This window comes from Bacillus rossius, chromosome 2, assembly GCF_032445375.1.
Source record: "Bacillus rossius redtenbacheri isolate Brsri chromosome 2, Brsri_v3, whole genome shotgun sequence".
Lineage (NCBI taxonomy): Eukaryota > Metazoa > Arthropoda > Insecta > Phasmatodea > Bacillidae > Bacillus > Bacillus rossius.
In genome coordinates this window covers 90,096,219-90,116,746 of record NC_086331.1, presented here as the reverse complement: position 1 = coordinate 90,116,746, position 20,528 = coordinate 90,096,219, and the positions used below count along the sequence as shown (strand labels likewise).

The 20,528-nt window shown below is 37.4% G+C and overlaps 1 protein-coding gene across 1 annotated transcript in view; it reads left to right on the top strand.

Moving 5' to 3' along the window:
- The window catches only part of LOC134529449 (protein still life, isoforms C/SIF type 2), a 496,520-nt gene that overhangs the window by 169,946 nt on the left and 306,046 nt on the right, over positions 1–20,528 (top strand). The window lies entirely within an intron of this gene.

Sequence of the window (20,528 nt, the reverse complement as noted above, 5' to 3'; positions counted from 1 at the left end):
AAACTCCGCGAAAGGTAATGGAAACCAAAATAAAAAATTAATTTAATATTTAGTTACACTTGTTACTGTTCAAGTATCGAACCAAGGACAGGATTTGATCGAATCACTTTGTAAATTGATTGTAATTTTTTTTGGTGAATTCTGGAATTTTTCTCGCATTTCTAGCTAAATAATTACACGATTACAAGATGGCGCCCAAATTTCAAGATCGCAAGGCACCTCAGTAATAATAAATGATAACTACACTCTAGCGGGTTAGAATAAAACTAGCATGATGGTAATGTACTCTATAAGACGAGTAAACACACAAGATGGTGTCCTCCAGCAGACGAAAACAAGATGGTGGCAATGTCCTCTAGCAGGTAGGTGGTAGCTCCTGGTAGCCCAGTCAAATTAGGGGTTTACCTCGGAATGAAAGATAATAAGCTGTAAATTGGTATAAACCTTTGTTTTGTCGTTCTAAATGTTGTCTCAAAAGTCACAATTGTTATCGTGTCTGCGTCTTAAGATATTGAAGGTCAAAAGTATTAAAAATCGGTTTTTCGCGAATATCTGGCTTTATATTCCTTAAATAAGATTTGCACCTATTATAAAAGTTGTAGAGTATAAAATTCTCTACAACGTTTGTTTGAAGGTTTTTTTCATACGATCAACCGTTTTTTCGGTAGACCGCGAAGAGTGCGCCGCGTACAGTCATATATGGCCACGTACGACATTTACAGAAACACCTTCTGAAAGTGACTTATCACATATAAGACACAAATTAGCCATAGCTCTTAAAACCGTACATCCGTCGTTGCGAAGATACAATTTCAAACTAACGAATAATTTTGACTAATACAAAGTGGTCCCTTAAAAGAGAAAGTGGCCTTGAATACAATAGAACATCAGTCCCGGCTATAAATAGAAAAGGTCATTGGTTAGGGACAAGTAATTCCAGGTATATAAGTATTAAAAAATTTACACGTTTTAAAGAAAACGTATATAATGTTGTTTTAACTTAAAATATAACTAAAATATACATTCCAGAATTATTAATATACTATAGTTAAATAAAAATAATTAAATATAAATAATTAAGTCACTTATTTTAATTAAATATAAATAATTAATAATTAGTACATAAATAATGGGCATTGTTTAATAATTATAATTTTTTAGTAAATAATTAACTTTATACAATGTAGGTACTGATAACCGTAACTCACGCTTGACCTTGCATTAGGCCATATATGACTGTACGCGGCGCACTCTTCGCGGTCTACCGCAAAAACGGTTGATCGTATGGAAAAAAGTTCAAACAAAAGTGGTAGAGAATTTTATACTCTACAACTTTTATGATAGGTGCAAATCTCATTTAAGCAATAGAAAGCGAGATATTCGTGAAAAACCGATTTTTATGACCTTTGACCTTCATTATCTTAAGACGCGGACACGATAACATTTGTGACTTTTGAGACAACATTTAGAATGACAAAACAAAGGTTTATACTAATTTACAGCTTATTAGCTCTCATTCCGAGGTTGACCCCTTTTTTTACCTAATATGACTGGGCTACTGGTAGCATATACTGAACATAAAATGTCGGATCCATGATGGTCGTCAAGGTCAAAGTCAAATTTCAAGGTCAAGGTCAAATTTCAATGTCATGGTCAAAGGTCGAGGTCAAAGTTCAAGGTGAAGGTTAAAATAAAAGGTAGAGGTCAAATTTCAAGGTTAAATTTCTAGGCAAGGTCGAATTTCAATGTCAAGGTCAAAGTTCAATGCCAACAGTTGAGGACAAAGGTATGGTGAACAGAAAATTATACTAACATGGCGCCAGCACGCTCTAATAGACGAAAACAAGGTGGCGGTCTCCAGCGAATGAAGACAAAATGGCGGACATGACGTCATACCAACTGACGGTAAATATACCTTGGTATTGGTGGTGATAGGTCAGTCTGTAGGTGTCTTCTGTGGAGGAAGGATCTGTTGTTTTTTGCTCTTAGAGGTTTCGAACCAAGGACAGGAATCGATCTTATCAAACGGTATTTTAATAAGTTAATTGTTTGATGAATTTTGGAATTTTTTTCATTAAAATCGGTTAATAAAAAAGGATTTTAAAGATGGTGGCCGTATCGAAAACTGCAACGGTGTTTTAAAAGATTTTTATTATTTAATTCGATTGATTAAATTTTTTAATGATTTTTAAAAATTTTCCCGATTTTCTAACATAAAAATTACGGATTGTCAAGATGGTGTACATGACGTCATACTAGGTGAAGATATGTATACTTTGACATAAGTGGTAGGGGTCAGTCTGCCAGTAGCCACAGTGAGGGAATGATCAGTCGCCATTTTAATTTTTTGCTGCACCGGGTTCGAACCGAGGACTCCGAGCTGCATGCCATAACTGTACGTTTTTAAATACTTTAGTTAAATTTTATTATTTTATTTTTATAAATTTAAAAAAAAATTCATTAAAATCCGATAGTAAATAAAGATTTTAAAGATGGTGTGCGTAACGGAAATTGTAACGGTGATGTCATAATCCTAGATGGCGGTCATTGTATCATTATTCCTATAAATGGATTATCGGAGGCTTTAGACATAGATGCTTAAGACGTTTTTAGGATTATGTGTTCTTTCTAAGGCAAAAGACTTTTGAGGTTTTTCGAAATACTAATTTTTGAATCAGCAAATTTTTTGCAAAAAAAAAAATGGAAATTTTGGTGAATTTTGAGGTTTTTTGGGTACATTTTGGACAATGTTCGCAAATTTTGAAGGTCAAATGTCAAGGTCAAGTTCAAGGTCACGGACATCCAAGATGGCCGCCGTGACGGCACATTCAGAGATGTGGCTCGGCTCCCAGCTCCACACCCAGAACCCGTGCGCCCGGAGCCCCTATTATATATTACTGTAATGGTTCCAATTTTAAAACTGTCAGTTGGCACCTAACATTAGTCACAGAAGCTACTATGGAACCTTGTTTTTCATCTGCAGCTGAATCGGAAGGAAGCCGCTGTAAATACTGTAGCAAGGATTTTGACATGAGAAGGAATAATGTTCGCAGGCTTTCACGACCATTGTCTGAAGTAGCTTAGCTTCTGGGTTGTAACCGCGTCCTTGGCGAATAATTCACCGACGTTTGGGTCAACATTGCAGTCGCCATCATCAGGGAGCAGGAGCGGTTTTTTTTTGCCTCTGGCCACTTACTGAAATAATCAATGGCCACCAGGTTATACTGGTTACCATCCTTAGTCTTGGGAAATGGCCCAGCAATATCAATGGCTACCCTCTGAATTGGTTCCCAACATTGTAGGGCCTCATTTCAGTCCCATGACTAGGGTGTTGGGGGAAAACCGGGGTATCTGCCCGTGGGCGGCAATTTTAGGGGGCGCCAAATACATATGTTTGAAGGAAAAAACTTTGTTTCAATAAATTTTAGCATCCAGCACACGTTCTGTCGATTATTCATATTGTTTTGAAATTCGTCCCAGTTGGTTTTTGAACACATTCTAAAATTTGGTTTCTGAACATATCTGAAGTTGATTTTTGAACCTGCGCATGTGTACGTGAAACAAGGGTCGATAGCGCAAAGAGTATACACGAAAATTTCGCCTTCCTCAGTGCCACACATTTTTAAATATGTCGACTTAGGATCTGTAGAAAAATGTAGCCGATCTAGCACAAAAATATTCGAAAGACTTAAATGTATTTGATTTTTGCCAGGAACTTGCCGTATTCAAAAAGTTATTAACCAAAATTAATGAAAAATCAAATGCATTCTAACGGTTAGGTACATTATCTGGGCAAGCATGACTTGCAAGAAGCATGTTCTAATATTATTATAGCTTTAAGGATATACTGAACGTTACTGACGACATCTGCAAGCTGTGAGCAAAGCTTCAGCAAACTAAAATATTTAAAAGCTATCTGCGGTCAAAAATTAGTCAGGAACGTCTATCTGGCCTCGCGATCCTTGCCATTGAAAATAAAACTGCCTTATTGACGAACTTTTATGATTTAAAATATTATTTCGCAGAAAGGATTGCATGCCATGTAAAGCTGTAGCAAGATTAGAGAGAAAAAAATGCTAAGACCTTAAGATTGAAGAAATGTGTACTGTCTTGCTTGTCCGTTGTCTTTACTGGTTGTATCTTTCATAAATTTAATTTTATGTCAAACAAAAGAGTAATTATAAAATATTGGTTGTAAAGAGTGCAAATTTATTGAAGGGTTTTTATTTTCCCAGTCATAAAATTCTCACCCATTAAATATTTGTGAGTTTTTTAAATAATTTATCTGAAATTTCGGAGGAAAGGGGGCGTCAGTAGTATATAATAGCCGGTCCTGAAACTGGCTTCTGGCTGTGGAGCGGGGAGCCGAGCCACATCTCTGACGTCACGTCCATCTCTGACGTCACGGCGGCCATCTTGGACCCAAAATTCCTCAAAATTCCTCAAAATTGACTCAAAATTCCTCAAAATTGACTCAAAATGACTCAAAATTTCCCGTTTTCGAGGGAAAAATTCCCGTTTCGATGGAAAATTAGGATTTCGAAAAACCACAAATGTCTTTTGCCTTAGAAAGAACTCAAATTCCTAAAACTGGCTTAAGCATCCTTAACTCAAGCCAGCGTTAAGCCATTTATAGGATTATGACGTCACCGTTGCAATTTTCGTTACGTCCGCCATCTTGAAAATCCACAATTTTTATGTTAGAAAATCGGGAAAAATTTTTAAAATCATTAAAAAAATTATTTAATCGAATTAAAAAAATATTAAAAACCACTGTTGCAGTTATCGTTACGGTTGCCATCTTGGATTATATAAATGTTACATATTTCGTTACACCCGCCATCTTGGTTGAGTACCATGTCATTCTTACACTTTACGTTACGACCACCATATTGGATCCTATTAATGTTGCAATTATCGTTATGGTCGCCATCTTTAAATTTGGACGCCATCTTGGAAATCCATAGTTTTTATGTTAGAAAATCGGGAAAAATTCCAAAATTCATCAAAAAATTAATGTATTTAAATTCTGTATGATTATATCGATGTACGTCCTTGGTTCGATTCCCGACGAGAGTAAACGGTCGATCCTTCCTCCATGAAAGCTACCTAGACTGATCTACCACCACCAGTACCAAGGTTTATATCATCAACTGGTATGACATCATGTCCACCATCTTGTCTTCATCCGCTGGAGTCCACCATCTTGTTTTCGTCTGCTAGAGTGTGCCGATACCATGTAGTATAATTATCTGGTCACCATACTTTTGTCCTCAACTGTTGACATTGATCATTGACCTTGACCTTTAAATTTGACCTTGACCTTGAAATTTGACCTTGACCTTGAAATTTGACCTTGACCTTGAAATTTGGCCTTGACCTTGAAATTTGACCATGACCTTGAAATTTGACTTTGTCCTTGAAATTTGACTTTGTCCTTGTCGACCATCATGGATCCGACATTTTATGTTCAGTACATGCTACCAGGAGCTACCACCTGCCAGAGTACTCCATCTTGTGTGTGTACTTGTATTATGGAGTACATTTCCATCTGGTTAATTTTATTCTAACCCACTACAGTGCAGTAATCATTTATTACCGAGGTGCCCCCGCCATCTTGAAATTCGACCGCCATCTTGAAATCATGTAATAATGTAGCTAGAAAAGCGGGAAAAAATCCAAAATTCATTAAATAAATCACTCATTAACTTACATATTGATTCGATCCGCTCCCGTCCTTGGTTCGATACCCGATCGATGCAATAATGTTTAATTTTATCAAAAAATAATAATTTCAATATACCATGTTCATCATTCTTAAAGAGACTTTAAAACCTCTACTAACATCATCCTATCAGACATCAAGACCACCATATTGGAAATTCATAATTGTAATGTTATAGATTCGTAAAAAAGTTCAAAATGCATTAAATAAATTTGTAATCTATATACTGATTGATTAAATCGACTAAGGTCCTTGGTTCGATCCCTGGCCGATACAAATCAACTTTAATTTTAAAAAAGTACCAGAAAAGTGTAAGGTTCGAGAAATAAAACACCTCAAAGTCTTTTACAAACATAATATTTATTACACAATTTCTATCCTACTACAGAATCACTTGCGAAAGCCAGCAATCTTATAAACATTTAGCCCTGCATAGACGTGCATCGACTACTTCTTAGCTCCAAATGGCTACAAATGCTTCAAAAGGCTCCAAATGCTCCAACAGCTCCAAAAAAAGGCTCCAAATGCTCCAATAACCACCAAATGCTTAACACAGCTCCAAATGGCTCCAAATGCTCCAAACGGCCTCCAAATGCTTGACAGCCTCCAAATGCTTGACTGCTCCAAACGGCTCCAAAAGCTCCAAATGTCTCCAAATGCTGCAAACGGCTCCAAATGCTCCAAATGTCTCCAAAAGGCTCCAAATGCTCCAAACGGCTCCAAATTGCTCCAAATGCTCCAAACGGCTCCAAATGTCTCCAAAAGGCTCCAAATGCTCCAAACGGCTCCAAATGCTCCAAATGCTCCAAATGTCTCCAAAAGGCTCCAAATGCTTCAAAAGGCTCCAATTGCTCCAAACGGCCTCCAAATGCTCCAAATGGCTCCAAATGCTCCAAATGTCTCCAAATGCTCCAAATGGCTCCAACAGCTCCAAAAGGCTCCAAATGCTTCAAAAGGCTCCAATTGTTCCAAGAGCTCCATCTTCAATTGATTCCAACTGATTCCAATTACTTTTCTTATCGAACTTGGCATGGTTACTAACATGTCTTTATTAGTATACATTTTGACTGGCAGTGGTAACGTATTTTGCACCTTTAAGTTATAAGTTTTATTTAGAAATCAGATTTCGATAAATGGTAGATACCATTTGGAAAGAAAATATATTAATTTATCTTCAAGTTTATACACATTTAATTTAAGCCATTATTGTATGTAGCCAGCTTCCCTCAGTTCTTTGAGTATGAAGGATATTTCTTTAATGTTCGAATAGTTTCCTGCACAAAGCGATCCATGTAGTAGTCGTAGCCTGTCAACCAATATGTTAGGATCTTCCCATGAGGTATAATCAAACTCTTCTGCTGCGTTCATCATCCTTGCATGTTTATAATAAATATTATTATCTCTGGTGTCTATCGTTTTAACACCAACCTCAAGGTCACTTTCGTCATCGTGACAGTGATTATCACAAGCTTGATCAGGATAATTTATTTTATTACGACGTTTCCATCGTTTTGGTCTCAAACCACCATCACAGTCTTCGCTCTTGCATGCTTTTGGTGCTTCAGCACAGTACTCAATCATGTCAGCCTTAGATGTGTCAGCACAGTCTTCGTTCACGCCAGCTTCTGATGTGTCACCACAGTCTTCAATCATGTCAGCACCACAAACTTGATCAGGATAATTTATTTTATTACGTCGTTTCCATCGTTTTGGTCTCAGACCGCCATCACAGTCTTCGATCTTGCCTGCTTTAGGTGCTTCAGTACAGTACTCAATCATGTCAGCCTTAGATGTGTCAGCACAGTCTTCGTTCACGCCAGCTTCTGATGTGTCACCACAGTCTTCAATCATGTCAGCACCACAAACTTGATCAGGATAATTTATTTTATTACGTCGTTTCCATCGTTTTGGTCTCAGACCGCCATCACAGTCTTCGATCTTACCTGCTTTAGGTGCTTCAGTACAGTACTCAATCATGTCAGCCTCAGATGTGTCACCACAATCTTCAATCATGCACGCTTCAGATGATTCATCGTAGTCTTCGACCTTGTAAGCTTCAGATGGTTCTCCATCTTTCTCATTTTCATGGAGACGACTAGATATTGGAGTAAATATATTTTCATTTCTAATGTGGTTACAACTTCCTTCGTTTGTTTTAGATTTTAAATTATTATCTTGATCTAGATCAGTAATTTTAGCATTAGCTTTTTCGCCTTCGTTCCTCTTCCGCGATGTTGTAGCCCAGTCTTCGTTATCTTTATTCATCTTAATTGTACAGGTCTTGTAATGTCTATCCAAGTAATATCTTCTACCAAAGGATTTCTGACACTGACTGCAATGAAATGGTTTTTGACAAGGACCCAAATTACACTCGCTTCTCTCATGTCGTTTAGCATTCTTTCTCAAGGTAAACACCTTGCTACAGTATCTACAGTGATGACGTTTCGATACAGCGTCAGATCCTAAATCGGAATTCATATTAGTTACCGAGACTAATGCCAGATGCAAACTAAGAGTTTTAAATTAGATATATTACTTAAATAGAATTTTTTAATTATTTCATCAGCGAGAATTAATTTATCTCATTCAAAGGTACTTTTTGCAAGTAGTTCTGCTTTTCAACAACAGATGTCGCCACATGTTACTTGCAGGTAAATAATATTTAGTTCTTTTATGCGGGATGCGGGATGCTCACTAACGATCGAAATAGAACGATGGCTTCGCTAGACTCCAAGGAGAAGGAAGTTCGTCCATCCTGTTAGTGCTTCTTAGATTTCTCAGAAATTATTTGACTGAGTAATGATAATTTTTTTTTTTTTTTAATTTCCGCCTGATAAAAATATTACAAGTAATGATTGAGTAGCAGAAGTTCACTAATTATATGCAACCTTGAATAAAAAATGACATGCTTCATTAAGTAAAAAAATCCTTCATGCAGAGTTAAATTCCTCATCAGTAACCAGAAGCACTCGGAGAAAACCATCAGATGTATAGTCAGGAATAATCAGAAGCACCCAGTGAAAACCATCAAAATATTGTCAAGAATAATCAGGAGCACACGGAGAAATCCATCAAAATATTGTCAAGAATAATCAGGAGCACACGGAGAAATCCACCATAATACTGTCAAGAATAAACGGGAGCACACGGAGAAAACCGCCATAATATTGACAAGAATAATCGGAAGCACACGGAGAAAACCGCCACAAGTTTTCTTTGATATCATAAAATTTCAGGAAAAAATAATAAAAAATAAAAATAAATTGATAAAAAATTTAAAAAAATAAAATAAAAAATACATAAAATTCTGGCTTGTACTAGAACTATATCTTTGCTCAACAATGAGAAGTTCACAAGCTAGCAGAATCTGTTTATGTATTTTTTATTAATTTATTTTTATTTTTTATTATTTTTTCCTGAAATTTTATGATATCAAAGAAAACTTGTGGCGGTTTTCTCCGTGTGCTTCCGATTATTCTTGTCAATATTATGGCGGTTTTCTCCGTGTGCTCCCGTTTATTCTTGACAGTATTATGGTGGATTTCTCCGTGTGCTCCTGATTATTCTTGACAATATTTTGATGGATTTCTCCGTGTGCTCCTGATTATTCTTGACAATATTTTGATGGTTTTCACTGGGTGCTTCTGATTATTCCTGACTATACATCTGATGGTTTTCTCCGAGTGCTTCTGGTTACTGATGAGGAATTTATCTCTGCATGAAGGATTTTTTTACTTAATGAAGCATGTCATTTTTTATTCAAGGTTGCATATAATTAGTGAACTTCTGCTACTCAATCATTACTTGTAATATTTTTATCAGGCGGAAATTAAAAAAAAAAAAAAAAATTATCATTACTCAGTCAAATAATTTCTGAGAAATCTAAGAAGCACTAACAGGATGGACGAACTTCCTTCTCCTTGGAGTCTAGCGAAGCCATCGTTCTATTTCGATCGTTAGTGAGCATCCCGCATCCCGCATAAAAGAACTAAATATTATTTACCTGCAAGTAACATGTGGCGACATCTGTTGTTGAAAAGCAGAACTACTTGCAAAAAGTACCTTTGAATGAGATAAATTAATTCTCGCTGATGAAATAATTAAAAAATTCTATTTAAGTAATATATCTAATTTAAAACTCTTAGTTTGCATCTGGCATTAGTCTCGGTAACTAATATGAATTCCGATTTAGGATCTGACGCTGTATCGAAACGTCATCACTGTAGATACTGTAGCAAGGTGTTTACCTTGAGAAAGAATGCTAAACGACATGAGAGAAGCGAGTGTAATTTGGGTCCTTGTCAAAAACCATTTCATTGCAGTCAGTGTCAGAAATCCTTTGGTAGAAGATATTACTTGGATAGACATTACAAGACCTGTACAATTAAGATGAATAAAGATAACGAAGACTGGGCTACAACATCGCGGAAGAGGAACGAAGGCGAAAAAGCTAATGCTAAAATTACTGATCTAGATCAAGATAATAATTTAAAATCTAAAACAAACGAAGGAAGTTGTAACCACATTAGAAATGAAAATATATTTACTCCAATATCTAGTCGTCTCCATGAAAATGAGAAAGACGGAGAACCATCTGAAGCTTACAAGGTCGAAGACTACGATGAATCATCTGAAGCGTGCATGATTGAAGATTGTGGTGACACATCTGAGGCTGACATGATTGAGTACTGTACTGAAGCACCTAAAGCAGGTAAGATCGAAGACTGTGATGGCGGTCTGAGACCAAAACGATGGAAACGACGTAATAAAATAAATTATCCTGATCAAGTTTGTGGTGCTGACATGATTGAAGACTGTGGTGACACATCAGAAGCTGGCGTGAACGAAGACTGTGCTGACACATCTAAGGCTGACATGATTGAGTACTGTACTGAAGCACCTAAAGCAGGCAAGATCGAAGACTGTGATGGCGGTCTGAGACCAAAACGATGGAAACGACGTAATAAAATAAATTATCCTGATCAAGTTTGTGGTGCTGACATGATTGAAGACTGTGGTGACACATCAGAAGCTGGCGTGAACGAAGACTGTGCTGACACATCTAAGGCTGACATGATTGAGTACTGTGCTGAAGCACCAAAAGCATGCAAGAGCGAAGACTGTGATGGTGGTTTGAGACCAAAACGATGGAAACGTCGTAATAAAATAAATTATCCTGATCAAGCTTGTGATAATCACTGTCACGATGACGAAAGTGACCTTGAGGTTGGTGTTAAAACGATAGACACCAGAGATAATAATATTTATTATAAACATGCAAGGATGATGAACGCAGCAGAAGAGTTTGATTATACCTCATGGGAAGATCCTAACATATTGGTTGACAGGCTACGACTACTACATGGATCGCTTTGTGCAGGAAACTATTCGAACATTAAAGAAATATCCTTCATACTCAAAGAACTGAGGGAAGCTGGCTACATACAATAATGGCTTAAATTAAATGTGTATAAACTTGAAGATAAATTAATATATTTTCTTTCCAAATGGTATCTACCATTTATCGAAATCTGATTTCTAAATAAAACTTATAACTTAAAGGTGCAAAATACGTTACCACTGCCAGTCAAAATGTATACTAATAAAGACATGTTAGTAACCATGCCAAGTTCGATAAGAAAAGTAATTGGAATCAGTTGGAATCAATTGAAGATGGAGCTCTTGGAACAATTGGAGCCTTTTGAAGCATTTGGAGCCTTTTGGAGCTGTTGGAGCCATTTGGAGCATTTGGAGACATTTGGAGCATTTGGAGCCATTTGGAGCATTTGGAGGCCGTTTGGAGCAATTGGAGCCTTTTGAAGCATTTGGAGCCTTTTGGAGACATTTGGAGCATTTGGAGCATTTGGAGCCGTTTGGAGCATTTGGAGCCTTTTGGAGACATTTGGAGCCGTTTGGAGCATTTGGAGCCGTTTGGAGCATTTGGAGCAATTTTGAGCATTTGGAGCCGTTTGGAGCATTTGGAGCAATTTGGAGCCGTTTGGAGCATTTGGAGCCTTTTGGAGACATTTGGAGCATTTGGAGCCGTTTGGAGCATTTGGAGACATTTGGAGCTTTTGGAGCCGTTTGGAGCAGTCAAGCATTTGGAGGCTGTCAAGCATTTGGAGCCGTTTGGAGCATTTGGAGCAATTTGGAGCCGTTTGGAGCATTTGGAGCCTTTTGGAGACATTTGGAGCATTTGGAGCCGTTTGGAGCATTTGGAGACATTTGGAGCTTTTGGAGCCGTTTGGAGCAGTCAAGCATTTGGAGGCTGTCAAGCATTTGGAGGCCGTTTGGAGCATTTGGAGCCATTTGGAGCTGTGTTAAGCATTTGGTGGTTATTGGAGCATTTGGAGCCTTTTTTTGGAGCTGTTGGAGCATTTGGAGCCTTTTGAAGCATTTGTAGCCATTTGGAGCTAAGAAGTAGTCGATGCACATCTATGCAGGGCTAAATGTTTATAAGATTGCTGGCTTTCGCAAGTGATTCTGTAGTAGGATAGAAATTGTGTAATAAGTATTATGTTTGTAAAAGACTTTGAGGTGTTTTATTTCTCGAACCTTACACTTTTCTGGTACTTTTTTAAAATTAAAGTTGATTTGTATCGGCCAGGGATCGAACCAAGGACCTTAGTCGATTTAATCAATCAGTATATAGATTACAAATTTATTTAATGAATTTTGAACTTTTTCACGAATCTATAACATTACAATTATGAATTTCCAATATGGTGGTCTTGATGTCTGATAGGATGATGTTAGTAGAGGTTTTAAAGTCTCTTTAAGAATGATGAACATGGTATATTGAAATTATTATTTTTTGATAAAATTAAACATTATTGCATCGATCGGGTATCGAACCAAGGACGGGAGCGGATCGAATCAATATGTAAGTTAATGAGTGATTTATTTAATAAATTTTGGATTTTTTCCCGCTTTTCTAGCTACATTATTACATGATTTCAAGATGGCGGTCGAATTTCAAGATGGCGGGGGCACCTCGGTAATAAATGATTACTGCACTGTAGCGGGTTAGAATAAAATTAACCAGATGGAAATGTACTCCATAATACAAGTACACACACAAGATGGAGTACTCTGGCAGGTGGTAGCTCCTGGTAGCATGTACTGAACATAAAATGTCGGATCCATGATGGTCGACAAGGACAAAGTCAAATTTCAAGGACAAAGTCAAATTTCAAGGTCAAGGTCAAATTTCAAGGTCAAGGTCAAATTTCAAGGTCAAGGTCAAATTTCAAGGTCAAGGTCAAATTTCAAGGTCAAGGTCAAATTTCAAGGTCAAGGTCAAATTTAAAGGTCAAGGTCAAAGGCCAAGGTCAATGATCAATGTCAACAGTTGAGGACAAAAGTATGGTGACCAGATAATTATACTACATGGTATCGGCACACTCTAGCAGACGAAAACAAGATGGTGGACTCCAGCGGATGAAGACAAGATGGTGGACATGATGTCATACCAGTTGATGATATAAACCTTGGTACTGGTGGTGGTAGATCAGTCTAGGTAGCTTTCATGGAGGAAGGATCGACCGTTTACTCTCGTCGGGAATCGAACCAAGGACGTACATCGATATAATCATACAGAATTTAAATACATTAATTTTTTGATGAATTTTGGAATTTTTCCCGATTTTCTAACATAAAAACTATGGATTTCCAAGATGGCGTCCAAATTTAAAGATGGCGACCATAACGATAATTGCAACATTAAAAGGATCCAATATGGTGGTCGTAACGTAAAGTGTAAGAATGACATGGTACTCAACCAAGATGGCGGGTGTAACGAAATATGTAACATTTATATAATCCAAGATGGCAACCGTAACGATAACTGCAACAGTGGTTTTTAATATTTTTTTAAATCGATTAAATAATTTTTTTAATGATTTTTAAAATTTTTCCCGATTTTCTAACATAAAAATTGTGGATTTTCAAGATGGCGGACGTAACGAAAATTGCAACGGTGACGTCATAATCCTATAAATGGCTTAACGCTGGCTTGAGTTAAGGATGCTTAAGCCAGTTTTAGGAATTTGAGTTCTTTCTAAGGCAAAAGACATTTGTGGTTTTTCGAAATCCTAATTTTCCATCGAAACGGGAATTTTTCCCTCGAAAACGGGAATTTTTTTTCTTAAATCGGGAAATTTTGAGTCATTTTGAGTCAATTTTGAGGAATTTTGAGTCAATTTTGAGGAATTTTGAGGAATTTTGGGTCCAAGATGGCCGCTGTGACGTCAGAGATGGACGTGACGTCAGAGATGTGGCTCGGCTCCCCGCTCCACAGCCAGAAGCCAGTTTCAGGACCGGCTATTATATACTACTGGCGTCCCTACCAAGTTGCTGCCCCGGTTCGGAAAAATCGTAGATCTGGGGCTGCCTCACTATTCAAATCTACGATATTGTGGATACTTATTGGCTGAACAAGTGTAACATTGTTTACACCAAGACTCGGCATCCTTTTGGCACCTCAACCAGTAGTAGTACTGACGAATCTTAGCTAGAGTTTTATTAACTCCAAGATGGCCTCCCGAGGTCCCAAAATACATTTATTTTAGCACTCTTGATACTAGGCTTGTAGGGAGGAAAAACTGCATGGTAACCCCTTTCCCATTTGGACTCTATCATGCGCTCCTCAATAACCCATCTACCTTCCTTAAAGAATCCCATTGTGCCAAATAACCTTTAACAGCCCTTCGGTCACTGGATATCACATACCAAGATGGCAATCATGTATCCCTCTCTAACCAGTCTATAATGGGCCCTTAGTCAGGGTCATGTCACTGTGTCACTTTTAGGCTGGCATGATCCTATTTTTCCTCGCTGTTAACTATAGTCGTATTCGATATTCTTCGATTACTTCGTTCTTCTCTGCCCTTTTGCAATGGTTGCAGTCTATATTGCATGGTCGGCGAGAGAGGGCATCAGAATTGCTATATGTTTGGATTTTTCGGTGTTTGATTCAGCACTCATTTTGCTGCATCTGCTTAATCTACTATGCGAGTTGTTCCTCTTGCTTCTTGAACTTCAACAGCCACTTAAATGTAGCAAGGTCAGTGCATACAAGGGAGTTTATCCCATATAAATACTTGCGAAAATGCATCAGGAATTTGTTAACAGCTAGAGTTACTCTTCACATGATGCAATAGTTAAATTTGGACTGAGATAAATCCTTGCTGTAATACGCGATGGCTCGTTCACTTCCATCTTGAACCTTGGAAAGTACAGAAGTCCATCTTGCTTGCATCTGTATCTATACTAATAATATAATGCTGAAGAGTTTGTTTGTTTGAACGTGCTAATCACAAGAACCACTTGTCCGATTTGAAAAATTCTTTGTGTTGGATAGTATGTACATTTATCGAGGAAGGCTATATGCTATATTTTATTATCAATAACATTAGGGATCCTTACTAAAAGTCCAATTTAGAATCAAATGCGTTGGAGGGGCTTAGATACAACATGCAGTACACGTACGAAGTGTGTGTTGACGATGCCGCAGGCGCTAGAATTTAACAACTATTTCATTGCTAGTGCAGTCCTCATCACCGTTGAAATTTTGCGGGTACTTTAAATATCAAAAATTGCCCTTTTATTCAAGTATATATATTTTACAGACTTTAAACTTCACAGTAATGTTCCTTATGTTACGCAGGATGACATTTTCCGAAAATTAGATCCCATGGGTGGTTAAAACCAGGCAACAGTGGGTACTTTGTCTGCATGAGAACAGGATTTTGCATTGTTCATGCCTTCTGCGTCTCCATGGCAACGGGCATCGCGCGGCAGTGGCGTACCCACAAGGAGGGGTATGTATAATGAGCGGCGCAAGAGTGATCTGCCTGTAGACTGCCGTAGCGAAGTACGGGTACATCAGTTGTACGTTGCGTGCACGAGTCGGGAAACCATCGGTGCTATTCATTTTCTCTCCGGTACATTATACAGCACTGTAATACATTTTCACTGATTTTTTTTATTTACCTTTACTGTAAATGGGAGATGTGGCTTAATTTTTTTCCACTAGTATAGCCGTGGGGAGCCGGGTCGGGCAGCTAGTCAAGGATATACTCTTCATGCTGATGTGGGTAGACAGGTATAAGACTAGAAAATAGTGCCTCCTTAAGATTCAGAAAAGCATCATCAGACCCAGAAGTTCACAAAAACTGTTTCTTTTCCTCTGTAACTTCATACAGTGGTCTGGCAACAACTGCAAACCTATGCATGAATTGCCTGTAGTAGGTACTAAGTCCTAGGAAACTCCTGACCTCGTGTTTATCTTTATGCCGAGGCCACTCCTTGACAGACTGGATTTTCTTGAGGTCTATCTGTACTCCATTGTGCGATACTACATGACCTAGAAATTGTACCTCATGTTGGAACATGGAGAACTTAATAGGGCTAATTTGAATAGTGGCCGGCGAAACCTATTATATAATTCCTGGAAATTTTGTATATTCAACTTCAAGGAATTTCCACAGCAATAATGTCATCCAGCTATAACAGGCATGTTTTCCATGTTTAGCTATGCAATACAAATTCCATAAATCATTCAATAGTTGCAGGAGAATTGAATAATCCAAATGGCAGCACATTGAACTGGAACAATCACCTTCCTGTTGAGAAATCAGTCTTCTCCCTGTCCTCTGGATGAAGCTCTACTCGCCACTATCCACTATTCAAGTCCAGTGTCGAGAACCACTTAGTGCCAGCAAGTGTGTTCATAATGTCATCAATACATAAAAGGGGGTATCTGTATTTATCTTTGATGTCCTTCAGCGTGTTAGTCTACACAGTTTGCTATCCTTCTTTGGTGCCAGAACTACTGGGATGTCCAGAGACCCACTGAAGGCTCTGTTACCCCACTATTCATCATATTTCAAATCATCTTATCGGCCTGTTCTTGCTTTGCTAAAGGCAGTCATCCTAGTGCCTGCTCTACTTGTTCTTCAGTGCTTGTGTTTATGTGATAATGGACTAGGTTTTTTCTTTCAAGGTCAATATCCTCCAGGGTGAATACATCCTGTTTTTTTTGTAGAAACACAGCTCTTCTGCTTCTTCAGAGGCCAGGTTCTCCTGAGATCGCTTTAAAAACTTCTCTAATTTAGGGTTCAGTTGTGGAATAGTGAACTTGTGAGTTGGGGTATATTCACACAGGGTTACCCAAAGGACTGGTTCACAGCTGGCTATTGGTTCGCCGGTTTTGAAACATTCATTTTTATTTCAAGGTTGGCCATCTTACTCCCCAACATTGGTAATGCTGCGACCTATTAGAAGTCTCTTCAGCCCTTTTGTCATATCTGGTTCAGTGATGTAGGCCATGTTGCCCCTATGATTTTCCTGTATTCAAGCTGCTATTATTTGTGCATGATGGGCCAGAATTGAATCTGTTCCGTCGACTACAACTTCATTATGGTACTTCTAATTGTTAGGGAAGAAATTTTTTTTGCATCTTCCCCTCTGATTCGCTGGTTTCTTCGTAGTGTCTATAATAAATACATATTGATTCATAATGTTCATTTCCAAGATTAACTTACCTGTAATATCAGCAACAATAAATATCCACAAAATTGTCTAAGTACCTATATCAACCTTAAAGTTTCAACTGTCCATACATAGGTAATGTGTCTCCAGTTGCATTTTTCAGTTTGCATGGGAGTGGTGTCCTTCTCAGCTCTTCCCTATTAACGATGTCTGTACCAATTATAGATTTTCATGTTCCAATGTCGATGGTAAGTAAGCACTGTTTGCTTTTGACCAATCCATTATTTAATAGACTTTCATTTTATCCATGCTGTAAAGATATAGGAAACTCCCTAGAGGCTATTGTTTTCCAGAGAACTTTCATATGTCCCTTCGAACCAGCTATTGCTATTTTCCCTGTTTATCTCATTGCTGTGGGTTATTCTTGCATACCGGGCAGTCCCACAGAATATGCCCTAGTTCTTGGCAGGCAAAGCACAGTGGGCGAACCCCTGTCCTCTGGAACTGGGGGCCTTAATAAAAACTATTTAACAGCTTCTTTGGGGCTCTGATGATATCCCTTTCAGAAATGGTGGCTTTAGTGTTTCTCTCAATGCACAGCTCCAATCGCGTTCTTCTTGTATTGATGTTGTTTTCCTGGGTGCATTGCGCACCGATTTTATCTCCAGGGCATGAACCTAAGCATCGCAATTCGTCTTGTGGTAGGGCAAACGAATAGTTAGCTGAACCTCTCCATCCCTGAGTTCATCTATAAATGCACTAGTAGCTAACTGCTTTCGGAACTTTACAGGAAATTTAGGGTCTTCTTTTAATTCTTAATCTCTTCCTGGCTGTTCTTTATTTAACTCTTCATTACATTCTTAATATCTTCTTGGCCACTCTTCATACCCTCTAAAAAACTCTCCATTTTCTCCTCGCTAATTTCAAATTTCTTCTCGCTACTCTCCATTTTCTCTTGGGTACTCTCCATTTTATTGTTCATTCCGGCCAAGAACAGTATTGTGTTATTAAGTTCGTTGGCAGCCATTTTTATTGTCCACATAAACATTCATTATCACTACAGTCTTATTAACTATACAAGCCTAAAATTCTACACAAAATTAAAACTAATTTATTACACTTCAACTAACTTTAGAACAATTCAAACTAACTGCATTTACTAACATAAACTTGATTCACGAATACCCTAATTCTATTTTTATAATTTTTGTTATTTTAATTTAGAAACTGAATCTTAAAACAATTAATTAGGACTATCCATACATCCACACCAAATGTTAAGAGTTGGAGAACAGGTTCGAAAAGGATAGCTCAATTATTTAACTACAGTTTTATTTATTAACTAATATTAGTACTATATAATAGCTAGTACTGCAGCAGGGTGCAGAGTGTAGAGCTGGAGCCGATGTCCGTTATCTTTGGTTGTGACATTACGGTTGCCATCTTGGATGACTTTGACCTTTGACATTCAAAATTTGCCCAACGTTCCAAGAATGACACAAAATTAGCTTAAAATTCACCCAAACGACGTAAACAAATACAGGTTTATAGAGGAAAATCTCTGCCAAAAATTTCAAAAATTTCAAAATTCGAAAATTCCCTTTTAGAAGGGAAAATTCCCGTTCTGAGGGAAAACTACCCATTTAATTTCAAATAAAAAAATCCAGCATCTATAAACATCCCCAAATAGGCTTAAAATCCCCCTTAATAAGCCTCCAGTAAGCTTCTGGATGAAATCTTAGAACTTGACCTTGACGCCGGCCGCCATATTGGATTGTGATTTCACGGCGTCCATATTGGATGATCTTGAACTTTCACTTTGACCTTGACTTTTGACTTCAACTTTGGCCTTGACTTTTACCTTGACCATTGAACTTGACCTCAGTCACCATCCTGGATTCTGTCATCATAAATCCGCTATCTTGTTTTTTCCTGCTGGAGGCCCTAATTTTGGATACCACCTTTTTTTTCCTGCTTTTGGTTAATAAAATGCACCAGCATAGCTCCTCATGCACATAAGGTAGATATTATATTACCTACCAGTGGTGTTATGACCTTATCGACATATTAAATTTAAATATCTATACACTATACAATGGAAGCGAGGTCATTCGAACCATGTGAGCTTGGACCTCTGGAATGTAAATCATTTGCCTTTGAACATACGGCCATCGAGATTTACCAGACGGAGAATTAAATAAGGTATATAAAAATAATATACATATTCGGACTTAAAAATTTCTTTAATTTGAAGGAATGTACTGAACCTAAAAAAATATTTATTTCATTAAATAAAGAAACTTTACATAGTATGAAGTGAAACTGGATTGTCTTTACAGTGTGTACCTGAATCAAATTTTGTTATGGTTGTTACTTACAACTGATTTTAAACATTATTCAGGCTGTATTTTATAATACTATTCACCAAATAAAATACATTATTATAAAATATATCAATCAAATTCATTTTAAGACTTTTTAGTTAGATAGTAAAATAAAGTATGACACTGCTTATACTTTTATGGGTTAAAAATTACTAATTTCGAGATAGTGTTAGCATTAAACCATTAGAACGAAAGTGTGAAATCAATTATTAACGTTTTAAGAACTTATTAACAGCTGTAAAAAAAAGTAAATGTTCGTTCATAAGAAATCCATATATCTAAATAAAAGACACTAACCACTTCGCTTGTGGTGTTTGAAATGTAATAAAATGTGACAAAGCTAATGGTTGACCTATTTATCAGTACGTTGTATCAAATTCACGTGGCAAAATTACCAAATATTCTGCTCCCCTCAAATATTTTATTTTTATTTAAATGATAAATGATTTAAGGATGCTTGTATAATGAATATATGTACAAGACTGTATTAGAAACTTTATACTCTCATTTTTTTATATTAAATTAATATCCAGTTATATATAAAGGCACTTCAAAATTGGAATCTTATGATTACAAAGTAAAAACATAATCTTCAATATATTTACATTACTTTACTTTAGTGTATAGTTATTAAATAACAATTATCTGTTACATAGTCCAGACATACGGTACGAATAAAGGCACATGGTTGGTGGGCGAACGAAGGCTGTGATTGAGAGATGGCCGAGAGCAGTAGTTGTTGTGCGGTCGAATACTGTGATTTCTGGGATGTTGAGGGCTGAAATTAGCAGGAGGCTGAGGCCTGTAATTGGTGGGCGGCCGAGCACCATGGTTGGTGGCTGCCCGAACACTGTGATTGATGGAATGCTGATGGGTGTGATTGGTTGGACGCTCAGGACTGTTACTAGCGAGAGGTGGAAGGCTGT